We start from the raw sequence: 27,953 nt of genomic DNA on the forward strand, positions 1-27,953 counted from the left end.
ATTAGTATCATCTGGCTTCATTGCTGTGGTTTTAGATATTGCTTTTTTATGTTTCTTTATATTGTCATTTTTACTCTCCATCATAATGCTGAAAACGGTCAATAGATCAAATGTTGCCTAATTTAAAGTGTCCACATCTTCAAGTTGGCAGACACTCAAAAGTTGATGTAGACTCACCAGACATTCATTTTTCTTTTTTATAGAGAGGAAACAGAATGTGTCCATTTCTCCTCGCTGCCCTCCGTGTAACAGTGTGACAATGACAAAAAAAAAGAAGATCTTTAGAACAATTTGTTACTAACTGCCCCCCCCGCAACCGAAAATTATGAACAGTGAGCCACAATCACATTCTTGCGCACAGCCAAGTGAGGAGGCGCCTCCGCAACCGTCCTGGGCCAATGGCGCACAGAGCAGCCTTATCATACTTTTCTTCGGCTGGCCAATGGCGCACCTCTACCCGGCTCACATGACGCCTTTCTGTGCTCTCCCTCTCCTCTCAGCTCTCAATCCCGGCGAGTGCGGGCATCACTGAAGACCTGACACTGGCGGAATCGGACGTCCACTGTCCTCAGCAGAATTAATCAGGTGTTATCTTATGCAAATTGTATCGCCATCAGATGAAGCCGATGATCCTGTCGATGACAATGACCCTGCTTCGCCGGAGGAACACACTTTTTTCCGTCTCCAAACGACCGGGGAGGCGCAGGGGCGAGACAATAACACCCAGAAGTTATTGAAATGAATCGTAAGTACGCTACGTTATATTTTTTTCTCTTCTAATCGCTTATTTATGGCTAACAATCCGGAAAGTAATAGTTACATTTATTATTTAGTCGACACAAGTTCATTTTTTTCAATTTATGACTGCATGAGTCACTTTTTCACCGTGTGTTTTCTGTCATTTTTGTTTACATTCAAAGGAGAATTAAACATTTAAAAACGTGATAGGCTTTTATGGCTAAACATAATTGACTTCACTTGATGCTCGAATGATCTCTGAGTTTATTTTTTCCTGTCAACATTATTTGTGCGTCTCTGAGAATGTTCTCATTGTGCATGTGTGGCTGTCTGCGCACAGCGCCATAGCATGAAATATAGATAAAAAGCACACGGTAAACCCGCTGACCCTAGCCAGGCAGGCTGTGCAACCGGTCCACACTGCTCAATGGGGACAATTAGGGGGAGGAGGGGGGCAAGAGAGAAAAAAAATGGAGCACTTGAAGCGCACTAAAACAGAGCTGCACTTCACTTTAATCCCCTAGGCAAGGTAAGGGTGGATCTTCAGTAAACTTATGTTACAATTCCAATGCAAGATATGACGAAAAAACATCCCTTAGCCTAGGTTTAGATGCATAAAGTGAAAAGCCCCCCTTCCCCCAAAATTAGTTCCTCCACCAACAAGCAATTATGTCAAATTCCAGTGAATTTGACAGACACTCTGTGAGGTCATGTTCATTCACTGAACCCTTTTATTGATTGGAAATTCGCCTGCAGGGGAGAAGGGAGGGGGGTCCAAAATTTATGTACATGAGGGAGTCAAAGGAAAAATGGGTGCCCTCTGATTTTCCATGATTTCTGCACAATACGATGGAAAGAGCGGGGGACTGGGCCATTTGATGTTTTGAAAGGCTTCAGATGGCTTTAATTAGGACCTATAAAATCTGTCTGCCCCATTCTCTGAGGCAGCGCTCTGGAGGAGCGAGAAGGGAGGGGAACTGACAAAAAAAAAGAAAAGAAAAAGCAAGCCAATACAGAAAGTCACTTCAGCAAAGAATTGTCTAATCAAAATTTTATAACCCTTCTTTTTTCTTCCCATTGCTCCCTCCCTTGCCTCCCACCCTCCCTTCCTTGATGCTGGTGGTATGTAGGCAGTGCTCTTACTCCCCTCTTTGTCTGGCTGCTGTGTTATCTACCCTCACCCCCCTCAATCCTCCCACCACCTTCAACCTAACTACCGCCTACAGTCGGCCCAAGCTCAGACACCTGAACGCTAGACATAATGATCAAGAGAAGTTACAGTCTGTCTGGGGCACAGCCAGTTGTTTTAGTTTCTCTTTTTCTTCTCTTTTTTTGTCCTCATGCTGGCCTGCCTTCCCGGTCCCTCTGCGTCTTTCCCATTTCTCCATCCAAAATCAAGACAAGCTATCTTGTTGTGTGTGTCTGTGTCTGTGTGTGTGTATGGTACAGGATTGCAGTTTCATCGTTACTGCTACTGTTGCTTCCGCTGTGTAGCCTATATGGATCTTGGATGGAGTGTGGGTGACTCACACAGCTGCAATACACACACTCATGAGGAAACATCAAAGACTTCTTCTCTGTGTGTGTTTGTGTGTGTGTGAGTGAGAGAGAGTGGGATTTCAGCTATTCTGGCCAGCATCTGCAAGAATATAGGTATGGCGTGGTGCTTGTTGTTGTTGTTGTTGTTGTTTTTTATATTTTTCAAAAAGCTGGGGTTTATGTGTTGTGCTACTTTGCGTTACATTAATTGTACTACATCACTGAAATGTTTCCGTACCACATACAGGAGTGTCGGAAGCTTTATGTTTTCCCTGTTAAGTTTTTCGAGTTTAATGATGTTAAACTTGAGTCTTGATCTTGGAATTCAACAAGCTTAGTCAATAAAATAACAATATACCATTATTAATTAACAGGAGTTGAATCTTTTGAGCTTCAAAAATAAACATATTTTCTTCCTGAAGATTCAGTTTTTACTGTACTGGAGGTTTTAAATGAGGCCCTCAGTTGCAGTCTGTCGCACCTCGAATCTGACAGTGGGCGTCTTTGAGTTGGGGCGTAAGCCGAGGTAGCTTCTGAAGTCAAGTAAAAGAAAATACAAAACAATAATTAGAGGTATGAGTTGGTAAAAATGCTTCGATATGTGTATTTCTTTGACAGACAAATTCATCTTCAGGAGTGTCTCCTTCCTTCTGTGGAGTACATGTCTTTGTTTTCTCGATGTGTGTTGGTTAGGTATTACATCATTTGGCTGCTGCTGGGTTAGCTAGATAATAAGCTAGCATGCTTTATGGAAAATGGCTGGTTGGAGTCTTTGTTCAACATATTTGCTTGAAAAGATGGTGAACAGAACAAGTCGAGTTGTACGTATTGTACGTTTTTCTGTTTTCTAGTCAAACAAGCCTAATAGCTTTATTGTGTAACCTGAGGTTGTTTTTCTCAATGATGTTTTTGCTAAAATGTGTTTTAGAAGATTATCCCCTAACAGCTGGAATGGGCTCTCTCTGTACCCTCAACTATGTAATCTTCTCAGATGTGATGTTTTGAAAAGCAAGTGTTTGGCCACTTGTTTGAGTGTGTATACTGTGTATCGTGGCATCAAGAAGATTGAGGATGTCTCTTCCTCTGCCACCACCCTTTGAAGGGGGAAGTAATAAAAAAGCTCAATGTGTGCAACAAGCTGTTCTTCCCTCCTACACTTTGAGGCTTTCTACCTGGAGATGAATAGGAGGCCCCTCCATAACGAAGGGGGAGAAGAGAAGATTTTATTGAGGGCTGAGGATGTGGGGGGATGCGCCATAGCTTATAGATGCTTGGTGTGAAATAGTCCAGTCGTACGAGTTTACAGGATAGCACTGTTAATTGAGTTTGACATGAGAATTATTATTTAACATTCTATGAAGACATCATTTCTAAATCACTAATCTGTCAACATGTTTGAGTACAAGTTATGTAAATATATTGAGCTTTAAGTAGGTCAAAAGGGTGTTATGTAAACATTACCAAATTGTCTAGTTAAATCTCCCTTGAAGTAAAATACTGTCTTCATAGCAAGATAAAACAATATCCATGATAATGACATTGGAAAATCACAAAGCCATAGATTAGGATTTACGGTAACCAGATTTATGCGTGAAGGAGTGAAGTCATGGTCAGGAATGTAAATGGTGGAGTCATTCAATTACCACCGTGCCCTTTCCTGGGAAAAGTCCCCAGCCGTGAAGAGGTTAATTGTTTTTGAATCTCCATCCGAGGAGAGAAAATGGGCAAACGGGATGGATAATTGAGCTGCTGATAGTTGAGTGGATTATGGATTACTGTGCCTTTCCAAAGGGGAAAAGGAAAGGAGGTGAACGCGAATCGAAGGAGAGAAGGAATGGGAAGGAAGAGGTGTGTGAAAGGCACATGTTGTGCGAAGCAGCCCCAGGGGTCGTCTGGCCTTTTAAGGAGGGAGAACTCCAATCCTGTTTAGCCTGTGAGGGGCCCATGACCCCTCATATGCTCCTCCCTGCTCCAGGTGCAAGCACTCACTGCCGGCAGCTCACACAGCAAGCAAATTTTTCACACACTGTGCAAGTATTTGGGGGGGAACTTCGTATGAAAACGTAGATCCTTTTCACATTTCCACACCCCTGCTTCTTTTTTTTTCATGCCATTCTATTGTCAGGGGTTAAAGTTCCAAGCCTGCTTGTTGGGGTGGGGTCGAGTTGTGATAATATCAGGCCTTTTTTTTTTTTCTTCTTCCTTTGAAATATTTTCTCTCCCAAAAAAATATGTCATTAAATGGGGGGAAAAAAGATGATCTGACATGGTGCAATAATCACAGGAGTGTTAATCAGAGGGATGTCATGTATAATTACTTCAGTGTTTGATAACACCACAGCAAACCACCTCAGGCCATTAGCGAAAGTTTCCCGATGCTATTAATGGGTGTTAATAAAATTCAAGAAAACCCGGATGGAACGAGCCCTCTGCATGGCCCAGTGGTTAAAGTACTGTAAGGTTAATGAACCAATTTACATACTTTCTGCTGCCATCTGGGTGGAGTGAAGAGGCAGATGCTCCCTGCCTTGTGCTGTTCAACACAGAGGAATGTGTCGGGTCCACAGAGGTCGATGAGCACAATTTACATTAAGCCTGTGGTCAAAACAATCATGACTGAACTGAAAATCGATGCTGTTGAAAGATCCTGTAGAAATACACTAAACATCGACCAGACTGCTTTTTGTAGTATGCATTTAATATAATTTAATGCTATTCCAAATGGATGAATAATGAGTCTTTTGGTGGATGTTAAATGTGGTTGGTCTCAAATTTGACTTCCATTCTAGATCACCAGCCTTGGCTATTGTTCTTTATAAAAAGTAATTCTTAAGTGTGGATTACACCCTGACCGCTCCTGACTTAGAAAAAACATGTCAGAGGGTAGTCATCTGTGCCTCAGGCGATGATAAACTCGACAGGGGCGATCCACAAGAATCACCATCGACAATGCTAGAGGCTGGGGGGAAAACATTGGATTAGTGTGTGTCCACCTCTCTGCAATCCTCATCTGGGTGATCACATTACAAATAGAGCATTCTCAAAGCTCTCTTTTAGTAGAGGAACACAATCGGCAATCAATAAAGCAGTGTGAAAGCATAGGGATATACTTAAAAAATCAAAGGCGCTGGCATGGCCATCATCTCACCCTATCTGCTGGAATCAGATAAGGGAGCGGGGCCTTGCAGGAAAGGTTGTTCGGCCCCAGGGCTGCTGGGCTTGACAGATTTCCCTCTTGCTGGCACCCATTGCAGACAGATTTCATCTGCAAACGGAGAAAAAACAAAGTTTCTGCATCTAACTGGTCCCTCTCTGATACTGTACATGTGGAAGAACAGCTGAAGAGATAGATGGGTAAAAAGGAGCATAATATATAATACCTGCAGCGTGTATGGGGAGAAAATATGCAGCTATTTCTCTCATACCCCTCTGTTTTCCTCCATGGGTGATAGCTTTTACCTCATGCTTCACTTACATGATTTAAAGAAAATAAAATCAGCCCGTTTTGGTTTGACAATGTGTCAGAGCTGGTGCGAGTGTTATTCTCAGATTAGCTCTTTGTGCCGTGAGGATAGAGGAAAGACGGGGAGGGGGTGGGGGGGTCAGGGATGAGGGAACAATACCACCGCGATCCCAGTTGAAAGAAATAATTTGCACAATTTTGTGAAAGCTGTATTTGTCCGGTCGGATGGTTCTATCAAAGCCTAACAGCCATGGTAGAACGTGATTTAAATGACGGGTGAGCTACAAAGCTGGCAAGATGTCGGGTTAGAGTCATTTCTCAGCTGAACGCTCTCCAGGTAAATGCAGATAATGCGCTCTCGAGTTTTTCTTTCTCTTTCGTAAAGAAGTCTAATTTCTACAGATGGGTCTGAGCTGACACCAGTGCTGCCAGAGCTTCTGCTCACAGAGCTAAGCTTGTACAACATTTATGTGGTGAAGATGAAAAGACATCACAGCTTTGTGCCTGTAAAGTCATCCCTGGAAAAACTAGCTCAGAAAGGCACTGAGCTTCTTGTTCTTCTTTAAGTATTATCAGTGATTTTTTTTTTTTTTTCTGCCTAATTTCACCCTAACTCTATTTTCTAAAACCTACCCGAGTCTGACTTTTAATACTTTAAATACTAGAGTGCTAAACTTGCACAGGATTCAGGTAAGTGCACTGGAGATCTAATTAGAATGTGATTTCTCAGACTGAAACCTGCTGTTCACTTGCATAGAAACGAAGATTTGCCTCTACCCATATTTGTTGTCTTCAGTTTCAGAACCCCCTACACTATTTCCTGGTGACTCACTTCTTTCCGAACCATTTATACTTGAAAAACTTCCTAGGGATGAACCACACATTTTGGGCTTTATCGTCGATGAGGGACCATTGGGCATAATGAAGTTCTGTTTCCCAGCATGAGTTTGGGAGTCTCATGATTACAAATGCTCCTCTCATTGTCTCCCATCATCTCCTGCCTAATTGAAGACAATATAATGAGACAATGGGGTCTCGCTCATCATTCTGCATCAATGGCATGCTCTATGGAACGTGCCAGTCTGTTAAAAGTGGGGTGGTGGTGGTGGGAGGGATGTGTGTCTGTATGGATACTTGAATGCGCTCGAGCTTGTTTAATTTGGACCAAGATGATGGACAATTAAACTACAGCTCCCGGGGGGGCTGTTCATTTTGGTCAGCTTCCCCACTTCATGGCTGCCCGCCCTTTGTAAACGCTCCTGGATGTGTCTGGGTCATGCGTGAGGGGTCGGAGTGGGGTGTATAGGCGGGAAGGGGATTGGGAGGGGCTCTGCCTCTGGAGGGGTTGTCTCAGATGATTAGGACAGCCAAGTGGGGAGAGTCCCTCAGTGCCTGGCCTCCTTCACCTCCCTAATATGCTCTGAATGAGTCCCCCTTCGCTGTGCGTTTGTTGTGGGGTTTGGCGGGAGGTGGGGGGGATTATGTCTGGCTATGGTTTAGGAGTGTTTGTCATCTACCCCCTCGAGGCCTGCACCGGCTCCTTTGTCTGAGCGTCAGGCGTCGGTACAATGTCAAATCACACAATGTTCCTGTGCAATCAGGGCATCTCCGGGTTAGGAACTGACACAAGATTTCATGTCTGGATTTTTCTTTTTTTCATTAACTTAACTTTAGGGTTGAGAATGAGACCTTAAGTCATTTAAATACCAATTAGTACTATGTAAAAACAACTGCTCCATCACATTTCTCTGTCCATTTTGTAATTACACTATGCCTTTTTTTTGCATTTTCAGAAACGTCTTTGAATGTGACGTAGCATGTGGATGTTCTCAGAATACTATCAGGTAGAAGCACATTTTATCTATGAGTAAACAACTGGTTTTGTTCTGAGTCACCCAAAATCCAAACAAGCGGTCTGCCATTTTGCACTGACGTTCAGCAGTCATGCAGAGAACAATCAATCACAGAAGAGGAAGCAATGCTCATTTGTCTACAGAGGCATCAATAAACCAGAATGCTTTGCAGCCACAGCTTGCATCTTTGCTAATCCATGATTGCTAGTGTGTGAAATCCATCAAACTCTTTAACAGCTTTATTGTAATTTCCACAATGATAGCATTGTTTGTTCCCCAGTCTCACAGCGCTCTCACTTATTCATCTTGAAACATGCGGGATACCACGGAAGTAAATTATAATATATGCAACACACTAAATAACGCTCAAAATTCGTTAAACAAGATCAGTGATATAGAAGTGTAACAGAATGGTAGAATTTATCTTAAATCAAGGGTTAATACTTTAGATCAGTAATAGTGGCTTATTCCTGGAGCCTGCATAGTCTGTAATTCAGTTTAATGCCCTCAGAGGTGATTCTATGGTTTCACACAGTGCATCTCTGTATGAAATTTGGAAGAAAGATTCATTCATCTCGACACAATGGCTAACAGAGAGGGCACTGAGGCCCAGCCAAATATCACAAGTTACATTAAAAACAAACAACTGTCTTGCTGCACACTGAGGAGGCAAAACCTCCCAATGACTGATAAGAGTTCTAGAGTATTCAGGCGCTGTGGGAGAAATGGCTTCTGTGGCTTTGCATTCAAGTCACTTGGCCATTTGGAGCACCAGGAAATGACACACATTCCCCCTTCCCAGTAACAAAATAAACCCAAATCTAGCTTCCTGCTATTTCTACGCAGTTGTCTACAATTACAACGTTAATTACTTCGCTAGAAATCGTGAAATTGATTTATGGTCTTGATTTTACTGAACTCTGGGGACCATCTTAACAAAATCAGGCTTAAAATACTGTGGATCTTGTGATTTAAAATGAAAGGTTTCTATAACGTCAGCATTCCTCCTTAATAACTAGTTATAATAAATAGAGTACACTGTTACGCATGGTTAAGTGTTTTGAAATCATGTGTTTCTGTACTAGAATCTGTAGAATAATTGATGAGAAATAGGAACACACACACACACACACACACACACACACACACACACACACATCTATACAGGGACTAACCTCTTCCAGCTCAACCACATTTCTGAAAAGTTCAGTAAAAAAATTAACAGATGTGTTTTATGTTTGAGTATCCTGGATTACGGTAACCTTAAGGGAACACTTCACTTTTTCAGTCTCGGCTTTTCTCAAGTTGAACTAGCTGCTAATTCTGACTCACACACATACACGGCAATGACTAATCGTATCACAGTCCCTTGACAATATACAATTGCTTATGTCTCCAAGGGCATACCTTCCTACTTTGCTGATGAGTAAATACACTAGGTAGATGAGCTTTGATGACACCCAACAAGCTATTTTTCTTCACTTCAGTCCTCACATGCTGGCAGTTTTAGGCGTTTCTCTCACAGCTGTGTTCAGAGTCTCGCAGGCTTTTTAATTGACAGAAAATATTTCAGAAAATTAAAATATCAGAAGTTCACTTGATCTGCCTCGCCTGCTTGTGGAAGTTTTTTTTAGCTTCTAAGTATTTTCCACTTCATTTGACAGTGCCTTAAGGTATATTAAAACCATTTTCATAAAGACTTTTGAATAAGCCCTTGAGATGTTTTTTATAGACAGGGTTTAAAGGAGTGTAGATAGACACATCAATGGCTGTTTGTGCGTATGAGGGTGAGGGAGCAAGTAATTACAGTTGTGTGTGTGTGTGTGTGTGTGTGTGTGTGCGCGCAATTGAGTTTTCCTGGATTCTGGTTAAAAGTCTCATCTGACCAACGGAAAAGTGTTCTTTGGTGCTTTTTTTAGTCTGGTATTATAGAGGAGAGACAATAGTTGTGGTATCAAAGCAGTTTCAATGTCAGTGTGATTTTTGTGGATATTAAATGCTTCCAAAATTAGTTACACCACTTCACACAACCTAAAAAGGTGAGAAGATAATGGAATCCAATTGAATTTTGCTTACACAAGTAAAAAAACAAACCTTCAATGTTTTACATGCCTGTGTTACATCTTTTTGAGATGTGGTAGAGGTTGCTGGAGGTTCGGGTTAATACACTGGCAAATATATCAGTCTGTGCAAATCATCTCTCAAATGGAGTCAAGACTTTTTTTCTGTTGGTACAAGAAAGCAAATCGAGTGCGGATGATCTCTGTGTGGGCAGGAAGCCTTGAAGGTTTGCATCATGTCTGCCACGTTCTCCCCGAGGGCATTCTAGCCTCCTTACATGCAGAAAGACACACACTCACGCACGCAAGCTACCGTTTTTTCTGCAAAGCTCGGCAGGAGTCTGTCTTCATCTGTCCTATTGATTGATGAAGCAGGCGCAGCAGGGTGTCCGAGAGAGGCAGAAGCCTAGATCAAGGCTGTGAGCTGCATCGCTGGCAGTTACACCACACACGCACACACACACACGCATTTGCACTTACACACTCTTTCGCTGTCTCCGTCATGTTCTCTCTGTGTCTGTCACAGCAGACACACTATAGACACAGGCAGCCATGACACACAAGTGTACACACATGCATACTGAGAGACATGACACACACAGCAGTGTTGACACACACATCGTCACACAGCTCACAAATACACCGTATCACCCTTACACACACAGACACACGCTCGGAATGAATTAGCATGACTTGGCTGTGCGGGCGCCTAAGTTGGACAGGCGTTTTCTATAAACATAATGTTTGTAGATTAGCTGGGGTTAATGATCCGATTGCCTCGAAGCTGCCATGGCATCTGTGTGTGTGTGTGCGCGCGCACGTGTGTTTTTGGCTAAGAGGAAAAGGCACTTCTCTACTGTGATGTCTGCCTCACTTCCAAATGAGACATGCCTCAGGCACCATTACAAGAGCAGTATTTATGCTATTAGGGAACTGGGTTTGCTGCACAAGCATGGGTACCAGAACGAAACAGCTAAAATTATGTCTTGACTAACCTCAATGGGCAGGGCCAGTATTTTCTCTGCATAAATGAGAAATTACAAGTTGTGTACTTAAAGGCTATTTTTGAAAAACGCTTGTTGGAATATCACGCACATTATTTCTGAGCCATATAAATGTAAAAGCCAAAGGAATAGAGCTGGGGGTTTGTAAGAGTTTGTTCTTTCAGGGCAGAAATAACAAAGTCTGAGTTTTTTTTTCTTTTCTTCACCTTTACTTTGGTGTTTAAAATTAGCTTCCTATTCCAAACCAGAAATAGTCGTCTGCAAACAACTTTCCTCAAATCTCGGTCAACTGGAGTCGGTGGGCAAAATGAGGGTGTAGTCCCTTCAAACCCACCCCCCCCCCTCCCCACGAACGCACTCTGAAAAGCCCCTCTCATGTAATGCTGGATGGACAGAAAAGTACAGGAATGAAAGTGTGGAGAGTAAGAATGATTGAAAAATAACTGTAAGAGCCCTACTCTTTTTTCTTTCTTTTTTTTTTTTTTTTCCCAAAATGACCCCCCCACCCTCCACATACATATTTTTCTTCTATCCCTCCCTCTCTCCACCCTTCATTCCCTCCCTTCCTCTCCTCTGGTGTTCCTGTCGAGGCATGCCTCCGTCTCCGCCAACCAGCATCGTCCGGGGCAGGGCGAGGGGGGCAAGAAGGGGGGAGGTGGGGCAGACAAAGGAGCCCTGTTGCTGCCTCGCGAGGGTTTTGGGGAGGGTCGACAACAGGCTGGAGGGGTATAGACGAAGCGAGAGTGTGACTGAAGAGGTTTATCATTAAGAATAGAGATTAAAATGAATGGGAGGGGAGCGGGGTGTCTGTTCTGTTCACAGTAATAAAGAGGACAAGCAGTGCCAGTCATTTTTTCACATGTACCCAGACAGACACACACAGTTTGCACACTCCAAGCAATGCTGCAGTGAGTGTGAGAGATTGGGGAGGGATGGGGAAGGTTCATTGTTTTCTTGCCATTGTACAATATTTGCTTAACCCTCATGCTTTATCTATGCAGCTGTATGCTACAAATGAGATGGACGTAAAGTGTGTGTGTGTGTTTGTGTTTGCGAGCGAACAATGGCGGCTGTCACAGCTGTTAGCAATTTCATCAGTGCACTGTAAGGTACTTTACATACACACATACACACAAACCCTGTGAATTTACGCAGCAGTACGGCCACGATAAAATCATTCTCCAAACAGCACAATTACAAGTAAACTTAGTCTCCACAAACAAATTGAACGATGAAATGGACACAGCAGCAAGCCATTGCAGGTATGCAAACTGTAAATGGCAATCATCAGCCATACAGGACCATAATAATGCCGTGCTGCCAGTCAGAGCTCCCTGACCCCAACTTGAACCTCATTCCTCCTTACCTTTAAGCAATCTTAATCTACTCTACAAATACAACACTGGCTGGTGTCGCTCGGGATATCTCAGCATTGCACAGGTTTTCAACTGTATGTTTTTAAAATATTTACTTGGGATGAAATACAGCGGAACATAATACAGTATATCTAGACTCTCATGTAAGCACATGCTTCTTAAGGTCATAAACCGCATCGATTTGTAATCTCTGCTCCTATCTTGTTCATACATTCCATCTACACGTCGAGTAAGATACTGTTTGAAAGATTACTGAATTTTAGAGGCAGTAACTAAAATCCCACATGGCCCACTCCATGAATGGAGTATTTTAAGTTTTTATTTTTCTTCATGTGGGGAGCTGATATCTCCGTTCCACTCAAAACAGTTTCTTAATGGTTCGTTTCCTCTTTCTGTCTTTTTCCGTTTCAGGTCATGAAAGGAGCTGGCACAAGAATAAAAAACAGAACGAGCACTAGCAGCAGTCTTCACTGCAGAGCGAAGGAAAGGAAGCCGAATGCAACGAGGAAAAGACGAGCGTGATGAAAGAGGTGAGAGAACTCGATTTGCCCTGGGGTCATACATTGTCGTGTGTGTGTGTGTGTGTGTGTTTGTCTTCTGTTGCCCTTCCACCTGATTGCCTGTGTCAGCTGCGTACCTGGGGTGGGTTTGGTGTTTGCATCCATGCATGTGTGTGTTTTTTGTTATGTTTGTTTTTTGTGTGTGTCCCTGGGGTCGAGCTACAGCCGCCAGGTGAAGAACGACCATCCTGTCACGTGCTGTATCCTCCACTTCTGTTGTCTTTATCTCTGCATCTTTTCCTGTTTTCCATTCGCATTAATTCTCTGTACTGAAGGGGAACCCACCAGCAATTCTCATTTCTGTGTATGTTGATATATTTCTTGATTTCTATAATTAGGTCACTTGGAAATGCAGAAATGACACAAAGTGTTATTGGTTAACGGATTTTTTTTAACGTGACTGCAGCAACCACTAGATGACATTCACATTCAGAAAGAATACAGCTACAGAGGAACAGTCAGAAAACTGATTTATTTGCACATTTTAATTTCTAAACTAATAAAGTAGGTGTTTTTTTACATTTAAAAATTAATTTTGGATTGATAAGTAATTCTATTTAGTTAGCATTAAGGAGCCATTGAAACTTAAACATTTAAATCCACCCGAAGACATGAAAAGAGACTAAATTGCTAAATCTTTGTGTTTCATGTAATCTTTGGTCATGCTAATTGAATATTAGTCCAAAAAGTAAGCAAAAAAAGTGTTAAAATCTGTATTGTTTTTATTGAATCCACATTAATTATTGTATTCCACCACATACAAACTATGTTGTCACAGATATTTAGCTAGTTCCTGTTTTGTGTCAGAACACAGATAATCCATTTCATGTTGTGAGGACTTTTCTCTCCAGCAACCATGGAAAAATAAAACATTTCTTTGGAGAACAGCATAGCCAAAAGGCAAAATACAGGAGTGAAACTTGGAAAAGAGCCGCCTTATTGTCTGAACTGTGTTTCAGCAGTTCCCAAAGTGAGCAGTCTCTCAGAGAGCCCCTTTCTCTTGTGTATGAGGCTGAAAGCAGCATACATCATTTTCTACCATGCAGGCATGGCCAGAATGCTGCCACCACACACAGATAGATAGGGGGTGGTTAAAGAGGAGAGGCAGTGAGAGGAAAAGAAAATGTTGTTTTTCTAAGTTCTTGTCATCCTCCCTTCTGATGGCACTCTCTTCAACCTCACCCTTCCATGCAGAGGTTACAATAGCAATAGTCAGTGGTGGAGAGTAACTGAGTACATTTACTAAAGTACTGAACTCAAGTACAATTGTGAGATACTTTTTTTCATTTGCATATTGAGTACTTTTACATTTGGTACATTAAGTATATTTTGAATCTAATAATCATGTACTTTTATTGTGGAAGAAGTACTTAAGTAAAGGCAGCAACCTTTACGTAAGTACTTCTTCCACCCTGGCAATGATGTGTTTAAACTCTTTATTTGGATAGAGTCCAGGGTGTATTACTTTTAGACATAGAAAATCCACTTCACTTGATTGATCAGATAACTGTCATTCCTACATTTTCCCCTGTCCTTCTATAAGTATAGCTCATTTTATATTGTATTATTGTTGTTGTTGCTATATTGTAGACTATATAAATGGTAATGTGCAGGATGTGTTTTTCTTTTTCTTTGGTCATTTGGTTTTTCTGTTATGTCTTATATTTTAAAATTTTCTATTGTCCTATATGAAAGCTGACTTTCTTAAGCCACCGCTCTTTAAGCCTCCTTTTTTCCTTCCTTTTTTCCTTAGAACACCAAATGTCAACGCTACCATGAATTTGTAAATAGGTTAAAATAATACAATGATACAACACTTTAACAAAATAAACCCAAATCTAGCTTTGTACTATTTCTGCACAATTGTCTACAATTGTAATGTTAATTACTTCGCTAGTGTAAAATCGTGTTTAAAATACTGTGGATTAAAAACAGCATGTCATTCCTCCATAATAACTAGTTGTAGAAAAATATAATGCACACATGGTTACGTGTTTTGAAACCATGTGTTTTTGTAGCAGAATCTGTAGAATAATTGATGAGAAATAGAAACACACACACACTAAATTCATACAGCAATAAAATGGAAATGCACAACAAATGAGCATGTAGGGTTCAATTTTCAATACACTTTTCCAGAAACTCTGGCTGTGCTGGAAATGAACCTGTGACTCTTCTGTTACATGACATAATATTTGCTGGCATGCAGTTTCAGTACAAATGTCCTTTTCCATCTCTCTCTTTTTTTCTCTGTCCAGCTTTCTGAGCGATGCTAACAATACGAATTATACCTCACAATGACTTTGCAGAAGACAGACTCAATTTAGCTTATTTCAGTTCAAATCAACTCATTTCATATCAACCCAGTCCAGTCGAATTCAATTCTCTCCTCTAGCTCTTCATGTCTTGCAAGCTCGCTCACTCACTTATTTTCAGTCTGCCTGAGCCATGCAATCTTCTGCCTTTTCTCACATTTTCAACTCCCTGTCTTTCTTGAGCTACCACAGGTTCATAGCTGCCCCTCCCCCACATTTTTTTCCAGGTTTTTGCTCATGCAACTAGTCCTTATTTACCTCCTTCCATCACTGCCTTTCTTTTTTCTGTCTCACACTGCTGTTGCATGGCTGTCCACAACCAAAAAAAGGCAATCTCCCCATTTTATAAGACATGAAAGATAGTAGGATGGTTGTAGTAGTGCAGAGCGATAATTCTAATTCTTCACATTACAAATCTCTGCTCAAATCACCCCAGTTGGACAAGACAAAGTTGTTTTTAAATGGAAGCAGTTTTAAAGTTGTTTAAGGAATGAATGCTTTCTCCTTCTCATTCATCATTCTTTTGATGGATGTACTATATATCAACCAACTGGGATTAGTGGAGTTGTATAACTACACACAACCCCATTGTTTTTGGAACTGGCCAAATGATGCAAGCGTAGTCTGTGGAAGAAAGAGAGGAAAATGGTGGAGGATGTTGTAAGTATCCAGACATGCCACTGCTCTTTCTTCTTCCCCCTTTTTCCTCTCAAGTGTGTCTGTCCTCTGCTCCGGTAGAAGAAGGTCTTTCAAGAGCAGCCGAGTCTGTCTAAGCTGGCTTTAAAATCTGCAGGGCTCAAGAAGCACCACAGTTCTCTTTTGGTGTCCATTTGTGTATGCGGAGGCGGGGTTGCAAGGCTGAAGCCACAGTGTGTCACACGGTTTTATATTTCAAAAAACGCATATGGGAAAATGACAGGCGAATGAGTCACTCCGTCAAGTCATATTGATTCACTGCAGGACTGGGGGACAGAGCGAGTAATTGTCAGTTTCACGCTCATGCAAAATAACCAGCAAATGATGGACGATGGTTTACAATGGTGGGGGTGGGCGCGGGCATACTCAGTTGGGAAACGGGCGTAAAAGCCTGATGGACAAGTGTCGAAAATGGTAACATTTGTGTCCGCACAAAGGAAAGCGTAGAACAACATCTAGTGCGCCTCTATCAAAGCCCCCCCCCAACACCGGCAAAAACACCCATCAACCACCAGAGGATTAAAGATTAGAATGAGAGCTTTTATTGAGTTTGAAGCCACAGAAGTTTCAAAATGGATGGATGGTTGAAAGATTGATGGGCATGAGGGGGCATAGATAGAAAAAATTAAAATGGAGAAAGAATGTGGTGGGCAGACAAGCTTTCAAAGAGGTAATCAGAATCAACAAGAAAGGGAAAGGGATGTTGGTGGAGAAGATTTCAGGGAGCAGGAGAGTATTCTCTATGAGAGAACCAAAAAGGGGAGAGATACTGGAGAAGTGGTAAATAGACAATGGGGGTGAGGGCCAATGGAGCGATGTCTCTAATGCCTTTATAAGGTCATAAAATACTGCACTTCCTGGCCTCTCTCTAATTGCTATGAGGAAAGGGATGGGATTGGGGGGAGATTCGACTTTACTTGCCTACTAAATGAGGCCTCTAAATCCTCATTGCTTGGCCTTGGGGGCTCTCTTCTGGATTGCTATTCCAGCAACATGGATGCATAGAGAGAATAACTCAATGAAGGTCTACATTTGAAATTTCTTTATTGTCCTTTTGCTTGAGATTAAAGTTGAGAAAAAAAGAGATACATGTAAAGAAAGAGAAGAAGGGATAGGGGAATGTTCTGTACTTTGATCCCCTCAGAGTTACTGTATCTTGCCAGAAAATAAAGGTGAATGGAGAATGATGGAAGGGGGGAGTAAGAGGGAAAAGACAGAGAGCTATGGGGAGCAAATTTTATGAACTTTAGGCTATTTCTCACAATAACTACTTGAAAATAAGGCTGAGAAAGAACACACAGAAATAGAGGGAGAGGATTTTATTGACTCAGCGGGAAACGACGCTTCCCCAAGGAGCTGTATGCTGAACTCTTCAAAATGTGAAAAGTAACGCCTGCCATCATTGGAAAAGAAAACATTTTCATTTAACAAACTGCTTGTCTAAGGGACCCTGCCCCAACCCCTAACCCTCAAATAAGCACAGTAACTACCAGAGCCTTCAGAGGCAGAAAAAAGCTTAATTTCTTTTACAATGTGGAAATGGGGAACAACTCATTCTAAACTGTGCCCTACATACCTGCAGATGTACTTCAACGGAAGAGCAATTAATATCTATTTGTTTCGAAAGGAGACAGCGTCATTTTGAGAATGATGACTTATGACATGTTTGGGAGCATGAATCATAAAAGATAGCAGATGAAAAAGTCCTTCCCAAAATGAAAGTCTTTAACTATACAGTTATATTTAGGCCAGCCAAATGTCTAGAGATGTGATAGATGTATCTGTAGGCAAAATGGTGGAATTAAATGTTTCTCAGACGCAAAAAAACAAAACAATATTCTTTAACATTTGATTAAGTCAAACAGATTGAAACAACGAAACTGCCATACAGTAAGTAGTAATGCATGTTTGAAAGTATTTTGAACAGCTTAAATATTGTTCTGCACCACCAAGCCCATGCATCTTGTGGTTTTCCATCCAGTCACCCTATATGCTCTATATTCAACATTAATGGTCATTTCAGGCATTGTGATTTTGTTTTCTGAAATGTAAATCTCAGTGTTAATTTTTAAAGTTTATACTGGGTTTTTGAGCTGTGCGCATAAGAGCTGTGTAAATTATTTTGATGGCAGGGGTATGGGGATGTATTTTGTCTTAACTTGCCACGCTACAGGAGCTATATAACAGTTGCATTTTTTGTGCTGGGTTTTATCAGTGGGTGAGAGAATGAAAAGGAGTCAAAGGCAGCCCCCTAATCTTTCCATAATGTGTCCCGCGAGGAGACAAAGGCCTGCATTCACTGCTGGGTGTCGATAAGACCTATCATTAGTCTGCCATTGGAGGTATTACCAACACACACGTACACAGAGTGCAGTAGGGTACTTATTCCTGTACTCTTTCTTTTTCCACATACACACATAAATATTCGTGTGCGTGCCAGAGGAAAGGCACTTTCCCATCACAGCAGAATTCACTCAGCCTCACAAGGTTAGGGCATCCACACTGTATGCCACACTAAGTAGCTGATGCTAGTAATGATAAAGAATGTACAGAATCCTAAAACTGATGTTTATTATGTACCTCTAGTTTCATTTATAATGAAACTTGAAGTTAAGATGTAAAAGCCATTGGAATAACTTTACCTTTTTAAAGCAAATACAGTTTTAAACATTAGTGTTATATCCTAGATGAACGGTGGTTTATTTCCATAAAATTGCAGTATAGAAGTGCAACCATTGTCCAGAGGACTGAATGTTGTACTGTATTTTACTTTCAGACACAAAGCATATTGCTGCTTGCTTTTTTGTGCTGGAAGAATGCCATCTTTGTAATGTTGTGTGCTGTAAAATATTTTATACCGTAAAGCATACCAGGAAAATCCACACACTTAAAAGGCCAAAGTAGGCTGCCAGCCATCTTGATGACAGAATGCCTTGTTTACAGTAATAATACCAATGTCTCAGAATTAATGCAGTATTGATTTATTGATGACAAAATGCTTCACAAAGTACATTTACTTAACAAGACAGAAGTAAAATTAGGTGCAAGAAAAGGAGGATGGTTGGGTATCCTATTAGTGTGTGTGTGTGTGTGTGTGTGTGTAGGGGAGGGCGACAGCACTGCTGTCTAGGTCCTAAGTAGATGATGGACCGTAGTTCGTATTCCCAATCCTTCTCATTAGCTCAGCCCCCTGAGAATATATGAGGTTACTTACCTTCCCTTACTCTTGAGTTCCCGGCCAAACGCCAAGCATTGGCTCAGGGTCATTAGCCTCGCTGCTTGGAACAAATGGCCTTCGATAGCATCTCAGCTAAAATAAAACAAGATCAGATTAACCCTTTGATCATTGGAAAAAAAGCATGTTGAAAACATTTAGAAGCAAGGAGTGGACAAGGGTGTTGACCATTTAAAACATTTTTAAGTCTTTTCTGTCCTAAATTTCATGCTAGTGTCCCTTTGTTTTTTTTGCAGTAGATTTTAAGAGTCCTCCATCTTTGGGGCCCTTGGAATCTCAGTGCACTTCAGCTAAACATCACAGTTGTTTGCCTGAAAACAAAAACCGCAGAGAGAGAAGTGGGCAAAGGATCAAAGACAGGAGAGGATTTGTCTGGCAGATAGTCGTTGGGGTCCTGCCTGCATAGTCTCTCTCTCTCTCTCTCTCTCTCTCTCTCTCTCTCTCTCTCTCTCTCTCTCTCTCTCTCTCTCTCTCTCTCTCTCTCTCTCTCTCTCTCTCTCTCTCTCTCTCTCTCTCTCTCTCTCAAATTATAGATCATGAAAAAGAACAGCGCAGTCACAACAACCTCCTCCCTGGAGCAGACGCCTCCTTATTACTTGTGTGTGGACACATTGTCTTGTCTTTTCCTCTGTTTCATCTAAGTGCCTGGCTGATATTATTGGTATTTCATTCTACCTCTTTTGATTTTAACATCCTGCAGATTTTGTTATCAAAAGAACCTCTGCAGTACCTTTTAAAGTCTGGGATCTACAGGAGGAGATAATCCAACAATAAATAATATGAAATCTGATTGTCTTTGCAACCTTAGCGAAAATGATTCCTTACAGTACTGAATAGGTTTGTTTCCACCGAAGGTCAATGTGTTCACCGAAATGTTTTTACCATAACGTTTCTGTGAGGTTTGTGGCCAGTTGGTGGAGGGGTGGGGGCCTCAGATGTCTGTTTTGGGCATAGACACGCCCAGAGGATGGATATAATTAAGACAAGTGACTTTTTTTTCTTTTTTGAGAGAGAGGAGGGTGTTTGGGTAACTGCTCTGGGTGGTCTAGCTCTACATGTCTGTACTAGTTTTATTACAAACAGGCACAATATGGTAAGAACACAGACATATCCTGACAAAGCACAAAGATCAGTGTATATAGTATGTTCAGACATAAAAGGTAAAGAAATGAAAACAGCCATGTCACTTGTTTCCTGGTTTCCTGGTCTGGTACCACTGTTGGTTGTTTGGATGTGGCGCAGCAGATTTTTTTTTTTAAAAAGAAAGAAAGAAAAGCACATTTGATGAAAGCATTCGGCAGCCATAGGTGAAATTCTTAGAGGTACACTTATTTTTCCCTGTGTGTGCACTTCTTTAGCTCAAACTACCAGAGACAAAACTTGTTTAAAAAAACTTAATTGCAGGATTTGTCTGTCAGATTTTACTTACATTTCAACCCTGGGTGGCCCAGTGGAAGTTGGAACTCTTAACTCTTGCAATGTTTGTGGTGTTCTTTGCCCATTGAGCCACACAGGATCATAAGTATGCCTTTAATTTTCAAGGGGGTATTCATCAATAACAGCATCTCTGCTGCAGTCAGTAAAGAGAAAAATGTCACCTGGGTCACTAGAAATAAGGTGTTAGCATCTGGAGATGCAGGATTTGATATTCTCTTAAAAGCTCTTAGTTATTTGTTAGGAGTGAAAATAAAAGTTAAACACATCAAATTTGCGTACACACAGTCTGACACATTTGGAAACAAATTAATCTATACAAGGCTTCCTTTACTTTGTGCAAAAAGAACAAACACTGCAAGTCCACAACAAGGGCTTTTCAAGCATTCAATCCTGATTAACAGCATCTTCTCGTTAACACATAAACGCCCTGTGTACTATCAAACCCAAATGTCAGTTAATTTGCTAGAAAACTAGGCTCATTCAGCCAGCAGAGAGAACACATCTTTATTGTTGCATTTTGTTTTGAGGGGGCCTAAACACGTGGGTGGTCCCGTTTTGTTTTTGTTTTTTACTGAGCAGCGCATGGATCTGTTAATGAGAGTGTAAATTGGTGACTCCGCGTTGGGACCTTAATGATGGAGGTGCCCTCCCTGGTCTCGGAAAGGCTACTTTCTGGAGCAAAGAGAGGGATGGGAGTAGGAGAGAGAGATAAAAAACAATGAGAGAGAAATGGAGAGGTGGGAGAGAAAGGATGCAGGAGGTGGTTAAAACATAACTAACATTGTAGGAAGGAACATACCATAGAAAAGAGTGGTAACTGAAGGATACATTAGCTTGGCAAGACAGAAATAGCAAATTGTATGTATATTCTGGCAGATGCAGGCAATTGAACAGAGGGGGAGCTTTAGAAACGGGAAACGGGCGGCAGTTCTAAGGCGGCATAAAAGGTTTAATTTTTCCTTCAGTTGTGGTGAGCAGCTTTCCTGTTCTGCCCTGTTTCAATGTATTTAACATCAAAGTGAAGTATGAACAATTGAGGCAATTTTTCATTTGGCCAAGGTCAATCATTGTTCTTTCTCTATGAATGTAGATCCGGCTGAGAGGAATTCAGAGGAACCATATTTCACTGGCAAGTCTATTTAAGCAAGCCACCTTTCAACAACCTTTTGGACAGATTTCTTCAGCTGTGGTGTTATTCTTTAGCATGGGTTTCATTAGAGCTGTGTCTTCTAAGACTGATTTAAATAATTCTTACTGCATACAATATGATAGAAAAAGAAGATTGATGTGAGCATAAAAGATTACTATTGTCAAGGTTGATTTTGGCCTTAGAATCTGCGTTCAAATTTATAGTTTGGGATCAGTGGCCTGGTTCTGGATCAGATTAAAAACCCAAAACTCCACTCCCTATATTTACACAAACCAAAAATGGAACGATTTAGGGCATTCATAGCATGCTTAAACACAGCACATTTAGACTTGTGGATATCATTAGTAAGAAGTTTTTGTACCTGCCACATCTTACTATGACCACTCGCTTGTTCTGCCAAGGACCAAATGGTGGTTGAACCAAAGAAGTGAAAAGGACTCTTTAAAGGACTTCTTAAAACTACAAACAGCAGGGTGCTCAAATAAATCATTAATACGGCCAAAAGTGGCTTAAAAACATTGATGAATATGTCTTCCACAGGAACTTTAATGTGCTTATTGACCATAAATGAACCCGCACCCTTCAGAATACACAGTGTGACTCATTATTAGTCACAATGGGAGACCAAATGGCACTCGAATTAAAGAAAACATCAGGGGATGCACAGAATAACCATGACTAACTAACGGTAAAACTGTGATGTGATTTGATAATACTACTGCTTCTACTACTAATATGGATGGGGTTTTTTGTACTGTAAATTAGAGTTAATCTGCATTCTGATTTTCTAACGATTTAAATGTGATCTTTTGCAAATGGGGCACTAAAATAGAATTATTATCAGGACCATGAGCAGGTTATACCACCGTGACTTGAGCTCTTGCTTGGGTAGAGAAGAATAGTGAGAGGGAAATTTCAGTTTTTGCCTTTCAAAGAACAGACAGATTTTGTAAACCTGGACAACATTATATCTTTTTCCACACGGATACCCTTATAATACTTTATTTTTTGACATCTCATTGAAAATTACTTAAATACATGTTGTCAGTTTGCTAAATATGTTTGTATACTCAATATCTTTTTTTCAAAGTAAATTATGTATATCCCCCCTCCCATCCTCGCTACATCTCCAGGTTGTACAGATTTTTTTTTCCTTTTCCATCTGGTCAGCTTAAGATGTTATACTCTGAAATTCATTTTGATAATTCATTCCGTCTCAGTGCACATCACTCCCAGCCTCATCGTACTGTGGCTCTATATAATACATTGCAGTCGGTGCTGTCATTATCCCAAAATTCTGTATTGTGTTTACGGCACCACATAAAAGCACATCAGTGACTTTTCAGCTTTATTAGAAGAGACATAACAGCAATTGCAACACACAATTACTGTGGATTTTTATCAAGATCTGATTTTATAAACTCCACTGGCTTCAAAGGCTGATCCCATATATTTGTGTTAGCAAGGATCTTGTCACCATTTTTTTTCTTTAAACCACCTAGCCTACGTCCAAAGTCATTTATTTATTTATTTATTTATTTATTTTGATGAATCATGTGTTAATGTGCACAGACAACGGCTCCTTGTCATTGTTTCTCAAGACCACCCAAAGTGTATATAGGAATTGGTTTGTGAGTGGGCTTGTTGTACATATAAAATCACGTGTGAGTTCTTTAGAGGGGATGAAGTGCAGACTTATTACAGCTAATACTGTTACACACATCAGTCACTGCTGTTGAATAAAGTGCACGTCACAGTATGTGACTGTCTGTGTTTGATATTTTAATAACATGGTTTACCAAGTAACACCTGAATTTATCCTGTGCTTTCTTCTCCTGTTTGTTTTCTGCCCAGGTCCAGACATGAAGGAGGCACGCACACACACATGCAATGGCACCTAGAGTCTGTCTGCGGTCTGCCATCACCCTGCCACACACACACACACACACACACCGCCTGTTACGGTAAGAATCAGAGACCACCGAGTTAGGGGGAGAATAACAGTGAGAAAACAAGCTCATTATCTTGTGCTGTTTTCTTCTGAGTAATGTAAAGACAAATTGACTACTTGTATTCCACAATTTCCTAAATTCAGTATTTTGTTCAGTAATTTAACATCACATTACACTCTGAAAAGTAGTTTCTTGGTGCTATTAAATTGCTATGAAAAGAAAACGAAATTGGGATGTCTCATTTTGGAAAAAATCTTAGTGCCATTTTATGTAGTACTGGTATGTGTTTGCTCTCATGCATGCAATTTGTAGTGTCTGTGTGTGTGTGCATGTAGAAAGTCTGCTTCTTTTTTCTTTCTATTTCCATCAGTCAAGACCAATCCCCACACGTCAGCCACACTACATATTCCACAAAAAAAAAACTTATATCCAACCCCTTACCCACCCCGTGCACCTCCCAGGCTTCGCAGCATCCTGCTTTGCCCTCCATCCAAATAAAAAAAACGTGCGTGCTGAAATTACAGTGTGTGAGGCGGCATTGTGGGAAACTCTCCCCTCCGCCTCACTCCCTGTGTTTGCCCTTCTTGTCCCTCCTTATCTATTTCTCATCCGCTACTGTTTTGGATGGGTTGCGGCAGGTTTTATTTTGATGTTCATTAAACTGTCAAACAGCTGCCCATGTTAATTTGCATCTACAGTTACAGTGACTAAAGTTCAGACTGAGCTTAACAAGTTATTAATGCAGTTCTAAATAAGATTGGCCTCTTTGTATTGATTTTGTTTTTCTTTGTTATTATTTAGGATGATAGTTTGCACTTGATGACCACTGAATCTCTGTTTATGTGTGTGTCTTATCAACTGTTTTGAAAACAATAGCTCACAAGTAAAAAAAACAAATATAATTAATTTGCATTGACCTGTCCCAAAAAACCCCACATAAATATTGGTCTAAATTTTCTATAACAATACATATTGCTTATGAGTTTAGCTTCTATTACTAATGCATATAACTCAGTAGTATTTAATTTTTATGCACACTTCAGGTTTAAACTCCTGATGTCTGGCAGGTCGTTCCCAGGGAAAACGTCTCCAAAGTTGCCAGAAAAGACTATAAATCTGCCCACCTACAAAGGCTTGAACAGAAAAGTCAGTGAAAAACATTTTTGGGAGAATATCTTTGAAAAGTACAGTGCAAAAATATGACGGCATGGCAGTGGTAGACATGAGCAAAATAAATAAATACATAAATAAGAGGGGAAATTCTAGGATTGTTGCTACTTAAATCAGAAAGCAGCCCCATCCTCTTGTTTTCTAGCTTCAGGTTAACTGATGGCACCTCCCTCACAGCAACCGTATTACTAACGAGATGTAATGACACATTCATCTCTCCTTTTCCAGTTTGGGGCTAGCTTGGTTAACTGTCGGCCGAGGTGCGGCATGAGAGTGTGTGTGCTGGCTATTAAAGCGCTTGAGAATCAGAGAGGAAAGGACTTGCACTGCTAATGGATGTGTCTATTGATGTTCCCATTTAGCGGCCCACTGTAAACGATAGGGCAATGATTGTGTTGGAAGACGGAAGGAGGTGGAGGAGGAGTGGAGAGTGGTTTGGCTAGGCGATGATAATGACAAGGAAGGTTATTATTTGGCACCCTGCAGAGTCTCTCACTGCTTTGTGTGTGTGAAAGAGAGAGAGAAGGAGGCACTCCATCTCTCTTGCTCCTGTCGCTCGCCCTGCCTATTGGCTATTATTCTCTTCTCGCTTTTTCTCCCCAGTCCTCTCCTCTCTCATGACATTACTCACTGGTGCTAGTCTACAGCCAGTTGTCTGTTTTTCTCTCACATCCACCTCTATTTCTCTTTTCTCAATGGCCTTCCCTTTTTTTAAATGTAGATATATTTAGCTATGGTAGATAAAATAGCAGAAAAAGAAGTCAGAATAACAGAATAATGCCGCAGAGGAGGTAAAATAGTTTCTCGTTTTTTAGGATAGCAGGTTGCCCTTCAAATATTGATTTATTCACCAGTAGATATTTTTCCCCAGCTGTGTGTGTGTGTGTGTGTGTGTGTGTGTGTGTGTCCTGTCAGGTCCAGTCAGTGTGTATGTGATGAATATAAATACAGTCAGCCTGCCTGCAGGTTTGGCAGGAGACCACCTCCAGCTGGACTCAGACCCCTACTCAAGTGTGTCTGTGTGCGTTTTGTGAGCGTGGTTGTACACGTCAGCCTGCATCTGTCAGCGCCGTTCCAACCTGAGGATGAAATAACGAATAATATACTACCTAATATACACCGCTTGACACGCGATGCTTTCAAAGCCTCTCAACACATAGGAAAGCATACAGTTCCGGCATCAGTGGGAATTACACCACTTGTTCTCTGTACAGATTGAAATGTATTGACATTGGATGGAAAAGCATGTTTGAAAATGGTAGTTTAGTAAATGCTTGCAAATGTTGAGAGGTTTTTTGTCCATGTTTCAGTGCACGCACAATCCTGCCTTCCTCACTTCCTTTCCCCCAGTTACTGTAATCAGCCCCATTCTTTCCACTCCAGCTTGTCAGTCCATTTGTGTGTGTGTGTGTGTGTGTGTTTTATTGTTGACTGCATATTGTTTGCTAGAAGATTAATAGTGTTTATATTTGTAAATATCTTGTCATTGTAGTATAAGTCCATCTATCATTTTCTCTGTGTGTGTGTGTGTGTGTCTGTAATCGCAGGGCAACAGATAAAGAGGGCGATGGCATTCCAGCTGTGAGGAGACTGAAGAAGTCAATATAGACACACACACACACACACACACACACACACACACACACACACACACACACACACAGAGAGAGAGCCAGAGGCGCGTGAGCAGGTGAGCATTAAGTCAGGCAGCTAAACAGATCACGTCGCGGTATGATATCTGCAGACAGGCAGACAGAGGAGGCCGGTCTGTACCTGCAGGCAGAGAGCAACAACTCGCAGCACCCTCGCCAGGAATCCCCCCCCCCCCCCTCCAGAGAGAGAGAGAGAGAGAGAGAGAGAGGGGGGAGGGGGAGAGAGAAATTCACAGTCATGACAGTGAATAAGAGACATACATGAACTGGGCTTTCCACTTAAGTGTTTTTATGCAAATCAAGTAGTAAAGCCTGATTAGAAACTAGCTGGCAAAAGTTGTGTTTTTTTTGTCGGATTTTTTTCAAATACGTTCACTGTAATATTTTAACTTTGAAATGAAACACAGAATTTTCTGTTGATTAAAAAAAAGAACCCAAATAGACAAAATAATGAGAGGCCTATATTTCAGTATTCAGAGTGTGTGGACATTCAGGATTTCTGTCAGATAAAATTTTTGTCAATTGCAACTACCCAGAAATCTTATACATTTAGTTTCTTCCATACAAAGTGCTTGAAAAACAAAAATAGCTGCTAATAAGGAATGCTAACATCATTATTCAGTTCATCAATGTCTCCATAATTAGTTTTGTGTAGCAGGTTAAGTAATTGTAGTTTTCGTTTGTATTGAGTTTTAGATTTGCCTTATCCAGCTCCATTTGCTAAACCTAACCCTTTATCTCTGGAAATGGTTTTCTCTTTAGCTTGTATTTTTCATATTCAACCTGTCTTATGATTTAAAAAAAAGACTTTGTCTCATAGATATATTTTGTTTTATATTTCATGCATGTTTTTTATAAAGCAAAAGTTTGCTTGTGAATGCCTAAAATGATCTTCATGGAGGGACAATAACAACAGCAAGATGGAAGAGTGGAGGAAAAATACTCCCAGGTGGACAAAAAGTAGCACAAAAACTGTCCCCTCCTTTGGCCCGTCATTCTCCCCTTAACCTCTACTGATGAAAGGATATCCATTGACATAAAAAAAAGAACAGCACATTCACACGCTACTGTATTGCCGAGTACAGATGGTTCTTTTGTTATATTGGAGTAATTCGATCACCTCCTGTATGATTTGTCTTTCTGGAATCAGGGTGTTTTGACAGGGTCTACAGTACTAATTGTGAAACTTTGACAGTATCTGTTACACAAACTTGTTCTGCTAGTTTGGTTTTGTTAGCGCTCCTTAGAGCAAGTTTTTTATAGCTTCCTTTCATTCACAATCTGCTCAGCATATGTGGCCTTTATCTGTGGTGTCCTGTATCACATTCATAGTAATTCCCCTTTTGGTAGATGTCCATTACAGTTGTGGTTTTCCACTAGGAAGCGTCACTGAACAAACTGTAGGTTACGTTGTTGCTCAAGACAACCTCAACAGTAGTTACTGAATGAGGAGAGCGTCACATCTCCCGCGTCTGAGTTTTGGTCCAGCAATTTGCTGCAAGTCACAAACGTGGTTCTCTTCCATCTGCCCTTGTCAATGAATTGAAGTTGTTTCACTCATTAGGTTCTGTAATTATTCCTTAGTGGATTTTTTTTCTTGTGTTTTTCAAAGCTCTTTATATTTAGCCAGAAAAACATCCCCAAAAAAGTCACAACTGTCTACACACAAACTACCACATCCACTTATCTAAAAATGATTCAGTGGTTAAATGTCAGAGCTGTCCATGCCATTAAGGCCAGCATGTTTGAAGGA

The 27,953-nt window shown here is 40.9% G+C and overlaps 1 long non-coding RNA gene across 1 annotated transcript; it reads left to right on the forward strand.

The window, feature by feature from the left end:
• The first annotated feature begins 524 nt into the window (after positions 1-524).
• LOC119900564 lies at positions 525-27,948 on the forward strand. The gene is made up of 3 exons (XR_005444072.1): positions 525-745; positions 12,445-12,563; positions 23,281-27,948. It is a non-coding gene; the product is annotated as an uncharacterized LOC119900564 (long non-coding RNA).
• Positions 27,949-27,953: the final 5 nt, after the last annotated feature.

The sequence above is a fragment of the Micropterus salmoides genome, unplaced genomic scaffold (assembly GCF_014851395.1).
Source record: "Micropterus salmoides isolate LMB-PRFRI ecotype aquatic unplaced genomic scaffold, ASM1485139v1 Ms_hic_scaffold_13, whole genome shotgun sequence".
NCBI lineage: Eukaryota > Metazoa > Chordata > Actinopteri > Centrarchiformes > Centrarchidae > Micropterus > Micropterus salmoides.